The 15508-nt window shown below is 35.3% G+C and overlaps 1 pseudogene; it reads right to left on the bottom strand.

The window, feature by feature from the left end:
- Nucleotides 1-1038: 1038 nt before the first annotated feature.
- Nucleotides 1039-8249, bottom strand: LOC120010190 (annotated as a pseudogene).
- Between the last annotated feature and the right edge of the window lie 7259 nt (nt 8250-15508).

Here is a 15508-nt window from a genome sequence, read left to right as displayed (position 1 = left end):
TGAGGACATTTTTTATGAAGCAATTGGATCGCAAACTCCTAATTTCTTGAATCATATTGCCGTTCTCATTTAGACAGAGATTGCAGACTGAATCTTCTCCACTGCACCCGTCAAATCACTAATGATCATTGCATTTACTAGATTGAAAGAGGTAGCTAAATTGATCCCTTTGATGATGTAAATTTCTATGCTCTCAACTGAATGCAGGAGACTCACTGGGATCGCCGCAGCAACCACTAGTTTGCCATGGCAACCCGTACCACACACCGAACTGCAAACTGAGCACTGTCTTTACACCGACCCGCATCAACATTGATAAAAAAAAAAATCACCAAGCCAAGGAGGAAGCCAACGTGAAGAAGGCCTAGGCGCACCATGCTACCCACAAATCCACCGGCGGCTGATGAAATCCTCAAGGAAATGAGGAATCCAATCGAAGAGCTCGGCTACCATCTTCTCCTTGACATCGTGCATCGTCCTGTTGCGAAAATTCCACACCTCCCATATTGCCAACAAGAAGAAAGTCATAGTGTCAGCCGGAAGGGCTTCTGTCAATATCACCTAATAGTCCAAGAAGCTTCCATGTGCGGCATTGCTCAGCAGCCCCCAGAAAGAGCATGACCTCCAAGCAGGTTTGACAGTGAGACACCTTTGGAGGAATTTGTTGAGACCACCATCATTTTATTTAACAGATGCAATCAATTTGTCACACTTGCACTGTCATTATAAAAACATTCACAGAAGAGTTAATAGCATAGACCAAGAAATCCATCAAAACATATTCAGCCATAACTCATATATATGTATGTATAAATGATTGGATCAACTTATATGTTCTGTCTCAAAGTCGAGGGAAATCAGATATCCCTATTTTTGAAAACATTTAAGTAATTTCGACAAAAATGCCCAACTTTGTTCCTTCAGTCCCTAGAATCTATGTTGAAAGACAACAGAATTTTCCACTTGAGCATCATCCAACCATTTTCCTCAGGTGCGAGTCAAAATTCAGATACCTTCTGCTTTACATATCCATGTGTGAAATGAAAAACTATTGAGAAAACAAATTTCAAACAATTGCTAACACAAAATGTGAGAAAATTACTGTTCAATAGGTCTAACATTTTACCTCACTGTACAAATCAACAAAATGAGCCATCAACAGCCATCGCCTTTAGGGGACTCCTCACCACTGGTAAGTGCCTTTGGACTAGGCTGGGATATTTCCTGCATCGCTATGCGGCGGATGCCATCTCTGCGTCCTGAATTATCAGTTTCTCCATTTTCGGATGCAATGGCTTCCTGGGAAACTCTAGACGCTAGCTTTTCGGCTAGATGAAAATTAGGAGATTTTTCTCTGCCAGTAGGGTCATTAATAGAATTACAAGATGTTAGCCACATAAATTGCATTGTGTGTCCTTGCCAGCATTTACCATTTAGATATGCCAACTCAGCTGAATGGCGTGTTTTGAAGTTTATACAAGCTACGCACTTCTTATTTGTTCCTGAACTGTCACTGCTGTCTGAGCCTTCCACATCTTCAAGTTCCACAGTAGATAGATCACCGTATCATGAGAAGTGTTCCTTCAAGATAGAAACCTGAATGACATTGAACACCCATCTATCCTTCATTAATGTCATTTATATAAAGAATTACTAAATGAACCTAAACCATTTCATCATGCACATCAGACAAGAGAAAAACGCATAGAAAGACCATGTAAATGAACTTGTTTTTTCAACCACCGGAACTTCAAATTATTAGAAGGCTACAAAGAGAGAGAAAAGACAAAAATGAACAAGGGAAATCTATTCATATTGACAATTACAAGCAATAAGGGTATTTCATCTCCCCGAACACCCTAGTTCAACATGATTTGCTGAGAGGGCTGGAAATTAAAGTGTAGTGACACAAGCACATAAATTTCATCATAGTTCTTCCTCGCCCGAACCATTGAAATTCGAAGTACAAAATGATGGATTACGGAAATCAACTTACATTAGCAAATTCAGGAGGCAATGGTGGAATAACTCTAAACGCCAAGTGGAAATCAATACCCTCCCCTTCAAGACCAACGCCCACGTCGGTCGAGCACCATGGCCGGCCCCTCCCCAGGTGCGGCCCCAAGTTGAACCTCAAGTTGAAAGACCAACGCCCACGTCGGTCGAGCACCATGGCCGGCCCCTCCCCAGGTGCGGCCCCAAGTTGAACCTCAAGTTGAAGGCACAACAAGATCGTACGCTCTGATACCATTGATAAAGTCGCCCATACAAGCTCAACACCCAAAGCCCAACCGACACCCACCCATATGGGCCGGTTGTACCCAAGGCCTCCCAGCCCATACTAGAAAACCTTGGGTACTAAGGGAGGCCCATACCTCCACCTATAAACAACACCTTAGCTCCCACATTTTCCGATGTGGGACAATCCCATCAGATTACTTTACAGAAAGTTTGCTTAGCACATAAAAACTTTGGGGGTTAACAATTCTGATAGGAGCCTTTTTAAAGCCTAAGTCAGCAAAAACACTTGTGTACACTAGCACAGAATTTCTATATGTGTCCTCTATCACCTTGCAATGAGACACATGATGCCTAGTAGTAGTACCACTAACACATACATTTTGGCCTCCAAAAGTTCACACCAGATATATAAAGAGGCACGATTCATATATCGTCAAAAAGAATCACATAAAAATATAGTGCTCCAGAAAGTATGGAGTCTTGGCATTACCTGTTTTGCAAGTCTGTCCAACTCGCGCCGGAAGTCATTACGCTTCTGGTCCAGCAGCTCTTGCTTCTTGCGGAGTTCCTCCTTCAAGTGCTCCAAACTCTCTAGCTTCTTCCGTAAAGGAGGTCTGGAGGTGTAACCTTGGGACTGTTTGTTACCGAAGGCTTAGGTTGATCAGAAGCAGGCAGAGAAATGTCTGAAGCATGAACTATATTACCCTTTGGCGCAGATTGAAAACCATCTTTTCCCCTGTTAGCGATGAATGGATGGGGTGGAACAGGAGCAGTTGCGTCTCCAATGGATAATACATTACTTCCACCACTCATGCCATCTTCAGGAATGCTGTCACGATTAGCCCACCATAGCTTAATAAAGCGATTACCATTACAGCATCAGGTGCCTTAAGTGCAGCTTCTGCCTCTTCCCTTTTTGAAAACTGAACAAAAGCTCGTTCACCGTTTGATGGAATATATTTGTCAATAACTTGTCCAAATATTTGAAAATGAGAAAGCAGAGCCTCCTTCTTGTTGGTTTTCTGAGGAATGCCATTGACAAATAGAGTACGCACAGCCTTCTGAGATGGTCTACGAATATTACAAACTGCATCAATCTGTGTCCTTGGAGATGAATCCATGAATTTTGGACCAACATCCTCTGGATTAAATGACTTTCTGTGACGAGAAGTGCCTTTGACATTGGCTACTACATCTTGATCTTTCTTACAATCATTCTCAATATAATTTGAGGAAATTATAGTTAAATTACAATTTTCTTTTATATCTAATCTACCTTTCGAACTACCAGTTCTATCCCAAACTGACGAACTTGTACCCTGTGAACCAACGGCAGTAGCGCTTCGTGCTCGGTTTTCACCATCAGCAACATCTAGTAACCTAACACGAGGACGAACTGAAGTATCAGCATTCAGTAACAATTCATTTTCATCATTCTTGGGTGAATGTGGCGCCAAGAGAGAAGTCGATGTTTTGGGGCAATTACTATTCCACAATGGTTGGTCTGGATCGTACAAATCTGCTACACCAGCACTAAAAGAACCAGAATATGCACCATTCAAGCCCAAGACATCATCAGCCATTCCAAGTTTGGTACCCTTGCCATGGCCTTTGCTATTCATAAAAGTACTTGAAGGATTACAAATGGAAGATAGAGTTCCTGGTCCAGCCGTTGTTCCTGCTAGTTGAGCACTTGAAAGTGAAACTGGGAGGTTAAACTGCAAAAGGCTCTGCGAATTACACAACCAAAATCAGCTTATGGCAATTTGAATATATTTTCTACCCAATAAGGACCATTAGCTTGTTAACTTAAAAACAAGAAATTAAATATACTCCCAAAAAGGTAAAGCTACTGTAGCGCAAATTCTAACACCAATTTCGTTGCAAAATCATTGGAATTATGGCGGTATAGTGGATTATGCGACAGTCAGGTATTTGAAAAAATAACTTAATAGCAACAACAATATATTATAGGTGAACACGTGGCACAATGGTGTGGTTAAGTTGCAAAGGGGCAACTTAGAGGTCATAGGCTCAAACCCCGGAAACAGCCTCTCCGCATATTATGCAGGAGAAGGTTGTGTACACCTAACATGTCCTCGACCCCGACCACTGCGGAAGCCTTGTGCATTGGTGTTGTTTACCTTATAGAAACAACAATAGATTAAGCAATTGTCCTGCCTCTAAAGCATTTGCTGTAACATGCAGGTTTCTGCAATTAGGCATTTGGCAGGAAAAGCAACAATTTATTTGAGATCGAAAACAGAACTAGCACATACAAAATCAGTAGCTTTCGATATAGTTAACCTGAATCTTCAAACTACTGGTCCTGGATCCACAATTACAAGCATTGCCACAACCCACAAAACACCTTTTGCTTATAATTTCAAATATCTGAACCCTAGAAACAGGATTTGTGTTTGCTATTCACATACCTGAACATCTTCAATGACAATATGGTTGACACCATGCTCCATTGGGCACATGTCTCCACTCAGACAAAATCCACGCTCCTCGAAATCCCTACATCGTTGGTGAGGTATACCAATATTTAGTGAAGAATTTAATGGTGGTTTGAGAGTTCCTTGCAAGCCAATGGAGTGAAATGTATCCAGGCCACCATTTGGCAGTCCTGGCATTAATCCAATTGCATTTGGCAACCTCTCCCTGCAAAAAAGCTAGGAGTAATGGCCCCCTGCTGAACCATATGAGAAGCAATATCCACCGAGCTGAACCTTGAATCATGTTGATTCCAAGAGGAAGGGTCCCTTCCCCTTCCCCTTCCTGGACTAGCATCACCAGGAAATATTTGGTTCACTCTGATCCTTTGATTCAGATCCGAAGGTCCTCGTGGCAGTGACACTAAGCCAGGACGCTTTTTTTCAAAGTCCATAGTAAAATATTTCTCCAACGGAGCATTGTCATAGTTTCTCCATCTTTGACTTGCTTGAGATTCGTTTTCCCGGAAAGGATGCCCATTTTCAAAAGGTTTAGGGCCACGCTTCCTAAACGGCCTTCCATAAACTGGTTCGACAGCATCTCTCTCCAAAGGCTGCAACTGGGCATCTTGTCTACGATGCTTATGATTACGATCATCATCATCCTCATCACTGACTTCCTTTTCCTCGGGATTGCTGACACATTCAGATGGAGTGAGACCCCTGGACATTGCAAATGAAACTTTGAGCTCCATTTGATGATCCTCTCAATATATACTCCCGGGTTACTTATGGCATCCGAAGTTCCAAGCTCTCACCACATGTGGCAATTGAGCCACTTTGGTTGTCGAAAATAGTTCAGCAATCAGCAAAGCTAAAACATTTACATCAAGAGAACAGCATATGGCCGCTTTCAGTTATTCATTTCCTATGATATGAATTGTGAAAGATAATATACTCGGATGGGAATTAAAATTGTAATTGCAAAGCAAATTTGTTAAAAATATGCAACCATATTTAAAAAAATATTGCAATATCACGTATATCAATAGCACATAACAATGGAAACACCAAGTTAAGGAGGTAAAGCTACAAAATATTTGTGATGCCAATTCAACTTTGACAATTCACAAATGCCAAATATAGGCAGAAAACGTCAAGTATTTGAAACCCACCCACCCAACTATAAATTTAATTGGTGCAAACCACATGAATTGCATGGCTAAGCTTTGTCAAAGAAAGAAAATCGCATTTTAAATGAGATAAATACGTTCGACAACACATTCTCTCCTACATTCAAGGACCTCTAAAGATATCTTACGAGGACAAGTCATCAGCAAAAAGGAATACCTTTTATTTGATTGGCAACTGCTCAAATGCCTCTACATGAATTCCAGTGAAGGATGGCCTGTCATTGTGTAAGGACGGGCCGTTGCAATAGTATTTGGGTTTACAAATGTCGCATCCAATAGTCAGTGCAAGTCGCAAAAGACCACTTCCAATACAAATTTGGCATCTCCAAAACTCAATTTCCTTGTTATTTCATCTATACTTCATTTCTGTCTCTTCTTATGTGAAGGTGGGTGTGGGTGTGGAAGTGTGGAGATTGGGTTGTATTTGTATATATAAGCATGATTCATTGAGTGTTCCACAAGTTTGGCAGCTTGAGGATGCCACAAATCTCTCAAACTTGACAGGAACTGTCAAACCCACTAGACGTAATAACTTGAATACAGCAGTCAAACAATTAGGCTGGAATCAATTTCAATTATCTGAATGGTCAAGCTGTAGAGCCCAAAAACTCAAATTTAATGTATTCAATCTCTTAACATTTGAATATGAAGAATAATTGGCATTACGAAATACGAACACACACACAAAAAAAAAATAATGTTATCGCATAATGCAGGAAAGAGGTGCAGATGCAATTTCAGGAAAACTCCATCTATTCCTCCCTCTGAGAAGAATATTATCTTTATTTTGTTTTGTTCGGTCAATTCAAATCATCCAGGAAAGGTACTATTAAATATTAAAACATGTGAAGGGAATTCAATTACTTAATTCCGAGAAAATACATGAAAAGTAACACAGTACTTTTACTATTATTACATTAGATATATTTCAGGATTACACAAAATTCCTATTCCAGTATGTGAAGAGATCGTCCACAATGTTGCAGTTAAAAATGCACCATCAAAATGAAACTATACTCAAGTCTTTCTTATTTTAACGTGGCAAAAAAAGGTACAAGGCCTTTTACGGTTTAATTTTGTTTATAATGACAAACAAACGGTGCAAGAAATTTTGTGAAGAGAAGCCACATAAATTTGTAAGGGGGTATAACCAATAATCCACGTGCAGAAACACTACAGTTCTACGAGTACTACAAACATAGAAAAAGCAAGACTGTACAATAATCTACTCCTCCAATATATACAGCTCCACCTTTACATTATTGTTATGTGATTTGTTTAGATATTAAGAATCTTCTATGATTCACAATCCTGTATGGCTTTTACACTCAGCTAACTCCTTTTGGCATAACTGGCTTTTATAACAAAGAATGTGATATTAATTCAATGATAATTATGGTAACAAAACTGGACATAACTAAAAGGGAAACCTTCTTCATAAAGTATCCCTTGACTCTTAAAAAATGTAATTTAAAGGAAATCCTCTTCTAAAAAGGATTCCTGCATCACAAACCCATGGCAAGACAGGTAACATAAAGTAATGGCAGAGACCGTGTGGCACATAGACATAGTAGCCACTGATCAACCTCCACCAGGTACAAACTAAAATTTGGCAATACATCAGAATTATAAAATTCACTAACTTACTTCAAAACTGAACCAACAATTTTTTAACAGAAACAATAACTTAAAAACGGCCACCAAACTGCTCATAACACACCTAATATCAATCACATTCAATGTTCCATAAAACGAGCAACATTCAACAGTCAAAACAACACAAAACTAGAAAACTGTACCCCTAATCGAGGACACTAGTCAAGAAATTGGTTCAATACATGCATACTATCAAAATAAACCTGCAAAAGAAGCTTCAATAGCCGTAAATTTGAACAAATTACAAAACCCAGACTCTCCAGATAATCTCGATAAATTTAAACCGAAATTGAACGAACTGAGCCAGGAACATTCGTCTAAGTTGTATGAGAGATTCAATTAAAAAGACAAAAACAAAAAAGAAAGAGCGACAGAGAGAGAATCATAACAGAAATACCTACCGAACCTTCAAGAAGAAATGAGCGACCCATAGCTTTCGCGGTCTTGTTTCATTACAGCTTAATTCCAGTCCGATGTGAGACAGGTAGGGAGGTAAAAACGAGGCCACGAAAGGGCAATTCGGGAAGAAAACGAATAGCTTCGATGGTAGGAGAGGATGGTAATACGAAACAAAATCGAATAGGGATTTGCGAGAGCTAGCAGAGGACAAGAGATTTTGGAGGGAGCGTGATATTCCGAGTGTTTTTGGCGATGCCAAACGGGGATTAGAAAGCTGGAGATGATCGTTGAGGGGGAAGAGAGAGAAACGATGTTCACAAAAAAGAATAAAATAAGAATGACAATTGTTTACGTTTTTTGCCCCCAGAATTTACTAATTTTATTTTGACCTCATCTATTTATTTTTTTTAAGAGTGAGTTACTTAATTATATGATCACCAAAATGAATCTTGTTTCAGAGTCTTATCCAATATTTTAAAATGAGACAAAATACTCATCTAGCTTCAAACAATACCTATGTGGAATCTCATTGATTCGTTATCGATTTTGGTCATTTTGAAACTTCAAACAGATAACATTTCATTAAAGATAGATAACATTTTAACAAAACAGATAATATTATGACAGATATCAAATTAATCGAAACAGATAACATATCATCTGTAGTCTGTAGATCTCACATCAGAACAAAAAACCATGAAAATCACCACAGAAACTGTCGAAAATAATGATGTGATAACAGATCGAAGGAAAACAACAAGATCTACAAGTCTCGTGGTGAGTATGAGTAGATCTAATTCGAACGCAACAAAAATTTGGTTGAAAAATCACTAAAAAATGTCATAGAACTCTCAAATAAGCCACGAGGGGTAGAAACAAAGCTTCTGGCAGCGTAGACAAAGCTTCCGGTGGAGATCCAAGATGAATCATGTGTAGGAGGCATGTGCCATGTTTGAGGATGAAAATAAGGGTATTTTAGACAATAAAACCATATATTTTGACTTTTTGTCTTTGTTGGAATATTAGTTCAAACTATATGGACTTTATGAAATAAGACTTTTAAGAGTGTCCTTATTGGAACAAAATTTTCCAATGAGGGACTTATCCTTAATTTTCCCTTAAATATTACCATAAATACAAACCGTTTAAAGGTAATTAAAGAATTATTATTAAATTTCATATTATAAAATACTTTAATAAGTATAATAGTAAAAAATACACTCCATACAATACATACATAAGATTAAAATCAATTATATATATAAGGAAAGATATATTCAATTTTTTATGTTTTATTTATCCGGTTTTTTTTACCTACACATGGGAACAATGGCTCACCCCCGACCCCAACCACACATGAATTTTATGGTTGAGGTGAGACTCGAATTAGAAACCTCCACTTTAAGAGGCCCAAAACTAAGTTATGTCATGTAGCTAGGATACATGACGCAACCACAAAAACTCAAGGAAAACACTATTCAAAGAAACTCATGTTTATTCAAATAAGGAATAATATTCGATAGCTACAACTCCAACAGGAGCTATTTTGACGCAATGTGGAAGATCAAACAACTGAAATCGTTCACGACGAGTCCACCAAGAACAATATGATCAGAGAAATCCCAAACTTTATAATGTTTTGTTGGGCTTCAAAATAGCATCTTTCGGGCTTCATAATGTCTCTCAATCGGGATTTAACCTTTAGGCCTTCTAAATTAGTCATCAGAAACATATTATAAGAGACAAACACACAAGCGGTTCCAAAGTTATGGGCGGTCAAAGTTGCTGAACGACAACGTTTCCTCGAAACCATTGTACGACCGTTGTCAATTCCTCCCACAATAGCAACATTTCCTCGAAAATCGTTGCATGTATATATCACAACGGAAAGATTTTTTCAACACTGTTTCACACCGTTACAAGTTGAAGTAACGACAACAACATTTTCTTGAAGCCGTTGCAAGATGGATCCACAACGGCAACGTTTCCAAGAACCTTTGCAAGTTGAACTCACAATGGCAACGTTTTCTTTAAACTGTTGCATAACCGTTGCTAAATGCATAAACCTTTGACAACAGTTTTATAAACCATTGTAATTGAGAAATTATGCAACGATTATACTTTAATTGTTGCTAATAAACCAAGTTTTGCAACATATTTTTCGACTGTAGCTTAACCGTCGCGGAAATCTAAATTTCCAATATTTATAAAACCGTTGCCTGAAAACCGTAGTAAAATGGGGCAGTTTCTTGTAGTGAATTAATAAAAAAAGAGGTTGAGGTCTGATGGTGAATAAATCTATATTCAGGCCCTGTTTGGTATAATTTATATGCTGTCAAAATAAATTAGGTTATAAGCGGTGAGATAAGTTGTCAAGTGTTTGGTGAAATTTACAACTATTGTTAACTTTTACGTTGAAAAAGAAAATTATTTTTAGTATAAAAGATGGAATTAAAAGTATACAAAAATAAGTGGGGTGTATAAATCAATTGTAGTTTGTTATTTTATTATTTTTTATTTATAAATTTCATTTATTTTTATTATAAATAATTTTTGAATTTAAAAAATTTATAATATAATATTAGTTTAATAAAAGAAAAGAGAAGAAAAAAAAGAAAAAAACTAAAGCTATAAAATAAGTTTCAACTTGAAGTTATTTTTTTGGAGCGCTTTGGAGCTTATAAGTTATAAACCCTCATTTCTGTGGTGTTTGGTACAGTTTTTTTTGGAGCTTATAAATCATACCAAATATACACATATGGTGTCAGATTGGATTCCTCTTTCATAATAATAAAATAAAGAGTAATTGATGCTTTGCAATGTCAATGTCACAATCCATGGTATGCGTAGGATTTTTAATCCTATTGATGATGACAATTGCGTGGTCAATCATATTTTTATCTAACTTTGTTGTGTTAGAGAAATAACCTTGAAGTAGGTTACTTTGATCATATCTTATCTGTTTCATTAGTGATTATTTAGACGTATGAATTGGATTATGTTTATCATTTATATGTTGCCTAAATTATCATGTATGGATAAAAACATATAAATTTTATCTTAGCCATTTAGATAAATCGTGAAACTTTCTTTTGCTAAGATAAAATGCCATCCACCTATTTGTTATCTCTCCTAGTTATAATATATTCATCCTATATAAGTTTTGTCACGTGATAACTGAAAATTGATAATAATCAAGAGATTTAACAAGCTCATTGATACCAATTGAGTTTTTCTTATTAATTTTTATTTTTATATGAGTTTTTCTTATTTATTTTTATTTCACATCAGCAACAAAAATTGATTTTATTAATTTTAAATATCACGTAAGCAGTTTTACTGCCCAAAAATTAGAAAATCTGTCCTAGTTACTAAGTTGGAATAAATTTGAACTTTAGATTACTAAATTGAAACATTTGAACATTTGATTACCAAATTGAAATTTGATCAATTTTTCGGTGATTAAAAATTGTAGGGAAATTTTATCTACACACCACTAATGTAATATCTTCACACCACTTTTTAAATATTATAAGTTTACACCAAAAAATTCTAAGTTTCCACATAAAATTTTGATGAATTTACGAAAATACCCTTGTTTTGTACAATATTAGGAAGGAGTTTGTTAAGTTTACACACAAATTGACCACAACTCGATATTCTCCTCCCTCACCGATTTCATTAATTGCAAGAAACCTTCAAATGGGAGCCATAGACGGATAATAATGTTGAAATTTTAATGGGTAAAATTTCTTTTTAATGTCCTATTTCTTTTATTAATGCTTTTTTAATGAATCCTTTTTTAATGTCCTATTTCTTTTATTAATGCTTAATGGACTTTGATTCTATATTCATCCCAAATTCTGGTATAGGCCTGTGATGCAATATAATGCACGTATTATCAGATTACTAATGATGATACGCTATTGTCACTACCTTTGGGGCCTCAGTTGGAAGTTTATAGTTTTTTCTGCTTTGTTTTTTTTTTGTTCTTTACTTTTGATTCTATATTTCATTTTCTGTGTAGGATTTTGACACTAAAAAAAGGATTTTAGGGATTTTTTTAATGTTTAAACTGAACTAGAGGTGTGAATACCAATTTACTTCCAGTTAAGAAGTGAGGCCAATACAAAGAATAGGATGAAGGCAAAGTATACTCATACTATGGGATCAAAAAAATTTGCTAGAGTGCAAGAAGAGTAGGTTGGTTTGAGGCATTCATATTAATTAGTTATATTATACATCTTTGCCTGCTTATGTGAAATTTTGAATTTGTTAGAAAAGGAAAAGACAAAGTGAAGATGAACCATCCGAAGTAGTTATGTTTACGTTGACTCAAAAGAGAAAGGATGGGACATTATAACTTGATGAAGATACAAGAGTGAGCAATATAGCATTAATTTTTTTATAATTTAGAAATAAAGAGATTTAAAAATAAGTTCACTTATTTTTTGTATTTTCTGCAGATTGAGCTTGAAAATTTATCCTCCCAATCAATTGACACCCCCAAGAGTAGCACTTCGAGGGAGAATTTCTTGAAGAAAGTGCTAAAAGATCAACCCGTTCATGCGCCTCTTTATGGAAAAGGAGTTGCACCTTCAGATTTGAAGAAAAATATGACAAGTGCGCAATCCTCTAAAAGCTTGACTGCTAGACAGAGAAGGATAATGGAGCTTGAGGAAAGGTATCAGGCAATGATCACTAGTTTGAGTACTTTCATTGTAAACATCGCAGCAGCTTATCCCAATGTGGAACTACCTCTTGGATTGGTTCATTCTCCTATGACTAATAGAGGCTCCGCTCACCTCAAGATGCTTCAAGTGCTCCTCGTGTCAACGTCCAACGATCTTCCACAGCTACAAATATCATGGATCAGGTAATTAAACACTTGTTATCTCAATTAATCATAACTTTGAAATGAAGACTATTCAAATGCTCTTATAATGAGATTATTGTTTATCCAATATGGTATATCTTGCAATTCTGGTTAAGGGTGCATACACACACATATGTATGTAGAATCGGATATATTTCTTGTCGTTCTTAGTAATCAATTTGTATATGGTGACACCATTAAACATATTAGTGGCAACGATATTCTTCACAAATAATATGTATAACATTTTGCGGGAATAGTAAAAACAGCGATAATGGGTCTGTTTGGTAGAGTGATTGGATTGATTTTCAACGTTAATGTGGCGGGTAGGGTGTGAAGTTGGCCCTACATATGTGTTTTTAATCAATGGTTATTTTAATGCCATATAGATTTAGGGGACTTTTAGGTGTCAAATTTTGGGGGTCTCTAATATTGTCCAAATGCATTACCGTTGCAAAAGAAACTCATATTTATTGTTGTCATAAATCTATTTAACAATCAGAGGCAAAATGTCCAGTTCAAGCCTGAACCACTAAACTTCAGCTGGTTGGTCGGCCTTAAAAAAAACGTTGTGTATTTATGAGTTAATACAATTTTGGGAAATTTTATTTACACCACAAATTTTTTTTAAGTCTACACCACTTTTGAATTTTTTTTATTTACATTCATATCCCAATGTGAAATACCTAATACATCCTTGAATCCATATCTCTACAGATCAATTGCTTTCACTTTGGAGTTTCGTTTTTAACTCCTGGAACTACTTTCCGTCCTTTTACTCAAAACTATAATAGAGAAGACTGATATTAATAAAACTTTTATTTTGATAATTATCATCAATTAGGATATTTTAGTTTATAAGAAGCTTTCTCTGTTTTTTTTTATAAGCAAGAAGCTTTCTCTTTAATGTCGTCAGTGAAGCAATTTATTTAGTGATTGATAGCCACCGTTGAAAAGTCTAATTTTGTTATTGATAATTTTACCCATTAAAATTTCAACATTATTATCCGTCTATGGCTCCCATTTGAAGGTTTCTTGCAATTAATGACATCGGTGCGGGAGGAGAATATTGAGTTGTGATCAATTTGTGTGTAAATTTAACAAACTCCTTCCTAATATTGTACAAAACAAGGGTATTTTCGTAAATTCATCAAAATTTTATGTGTAAACTTATAATATTTAAAAAGTGGTGTGAAAATAGTACATTAGTGGTGTGTAGATAAAATTTCCCTACAATTTTTAATCACCGAAAAATTGATCATATTTCAATTTGGTAATCAAATGTTCAAATGTTTCAATTTAGTAGTCTAAAGTTCAAATTTATTCCAATTTAGTAACTAGGACAGGTTTTCTAATTTTTGAGCAGCAAAACTGCTTACGTGATATTTAAAATTAATAAAATCAATTTTTGTTGCTGATGTGAAATAAAAATAAATAAGAAAAACTCAATTGGTATCAAGGAGCTTGTTAAATCTCTTGATTATTATCAATTTTCAGTTATCACGTGACAAAACTTATATAGGATGAATATATTATAACTAGGCGAGATAACAAATAGGTGGATGGCATCTTATCTTAGCAAAAGAAAGTTTCACGATTTATCTAAATGGCTAAGATAAAATTTATATGTTTTTATCCATACATGATAATTTAGACAACGTATAAATGATAAACATAATCCAATTCATACGTCTAAAAAATCACTAATGAAACAGATAAGATCTGTTATATTAGATCTGATCAAAGTAACCTACTTCAAGGTTATTTCTCTAACACAACAAAGTTAGATAAAAATATGATTGACCACGCAATTGTCATCATCAATAGGATTAAAAATCCTACGCATACCATGGATTGTGACATTGACATTGCAAAGCATCAATTACTCTTTATTTTATTATTAGGAAGGAGGAATCCAATCTAGCACCATATGTGTCTATTTGGTATGATTTATAAGCTCCAAAAAAAACTGTACCAAACATCATAGAAATGAGAGTTTATAACTTATAAGCTCCAAAGCGCTCCAAAAAAATAACTTCAAGTTGAAACTTATTTTAGAGCTTTAGATTTTTTTCTTTTTTTTCTTCTCTTTTCTTTTATTAAATTAATATTATATTATAAATTTTTTAAATTCAAAAATTATTTATAATAAAAATAAATGAAATTTATAAATAAAAAATTATAAAATAACAAACTACAATTGATTTATACACCCCACTTATTTTTGTATACTTTTAATTCCATCTTTTATACTAAAAATAATTTTCTTTTTCAACATAAAAGTTAACAATAGTTGTAAATTTCACCAAACACTTGACAACTTATCTCACCGCTTATAATCTAATTTATTTTGACAGAATATAAATTATACCAAACAGAGCCTGAATATAGATTTATTCACCATTAGACCTCGACCTCTTTTTTTATTAATTTACTACAAGAAACTGCCCCATTTTACAACGGTTTTAGACAACGGTTTTATAAATGTTGCAAATTTAGATTTCCGTAACGGTTAAGCAACAGTTGAAAAATATGTTGGAAAACTTGGTTTATTAACAACGGTTAAAGTATAATCGTTGCATAATTTTTCAATTACAATGGTTTATAAAACTGTTGTCAAAGGTTTATGCATTTAGCAACGGTTATGCAACAGTTTAAAGAAAACGTTGCCATTGTGAGTTCAACTTGCAACAGTTTCAAGAAAA

This window comes from Tripterygium wilfordii, chromosome 12 (genome assembly GCF_013401445.1).
Source record: "Tripterygium wilfordii isolate XIE 37 chromosome 12, ASM1340144v1, whole genome shotgun sequence".
Lineage (NCBI taxonomy): Eukaryota > Viridiplantae > Streptophyta > Magnoliopsida > Celastrales > Celastraceae > Tripterygium > Tripterygium wilfordii.
Note: the sequence above shows the minus strand (reverse complement) of the source record. Positions and strands in the feature narration are given on the sequence as shown.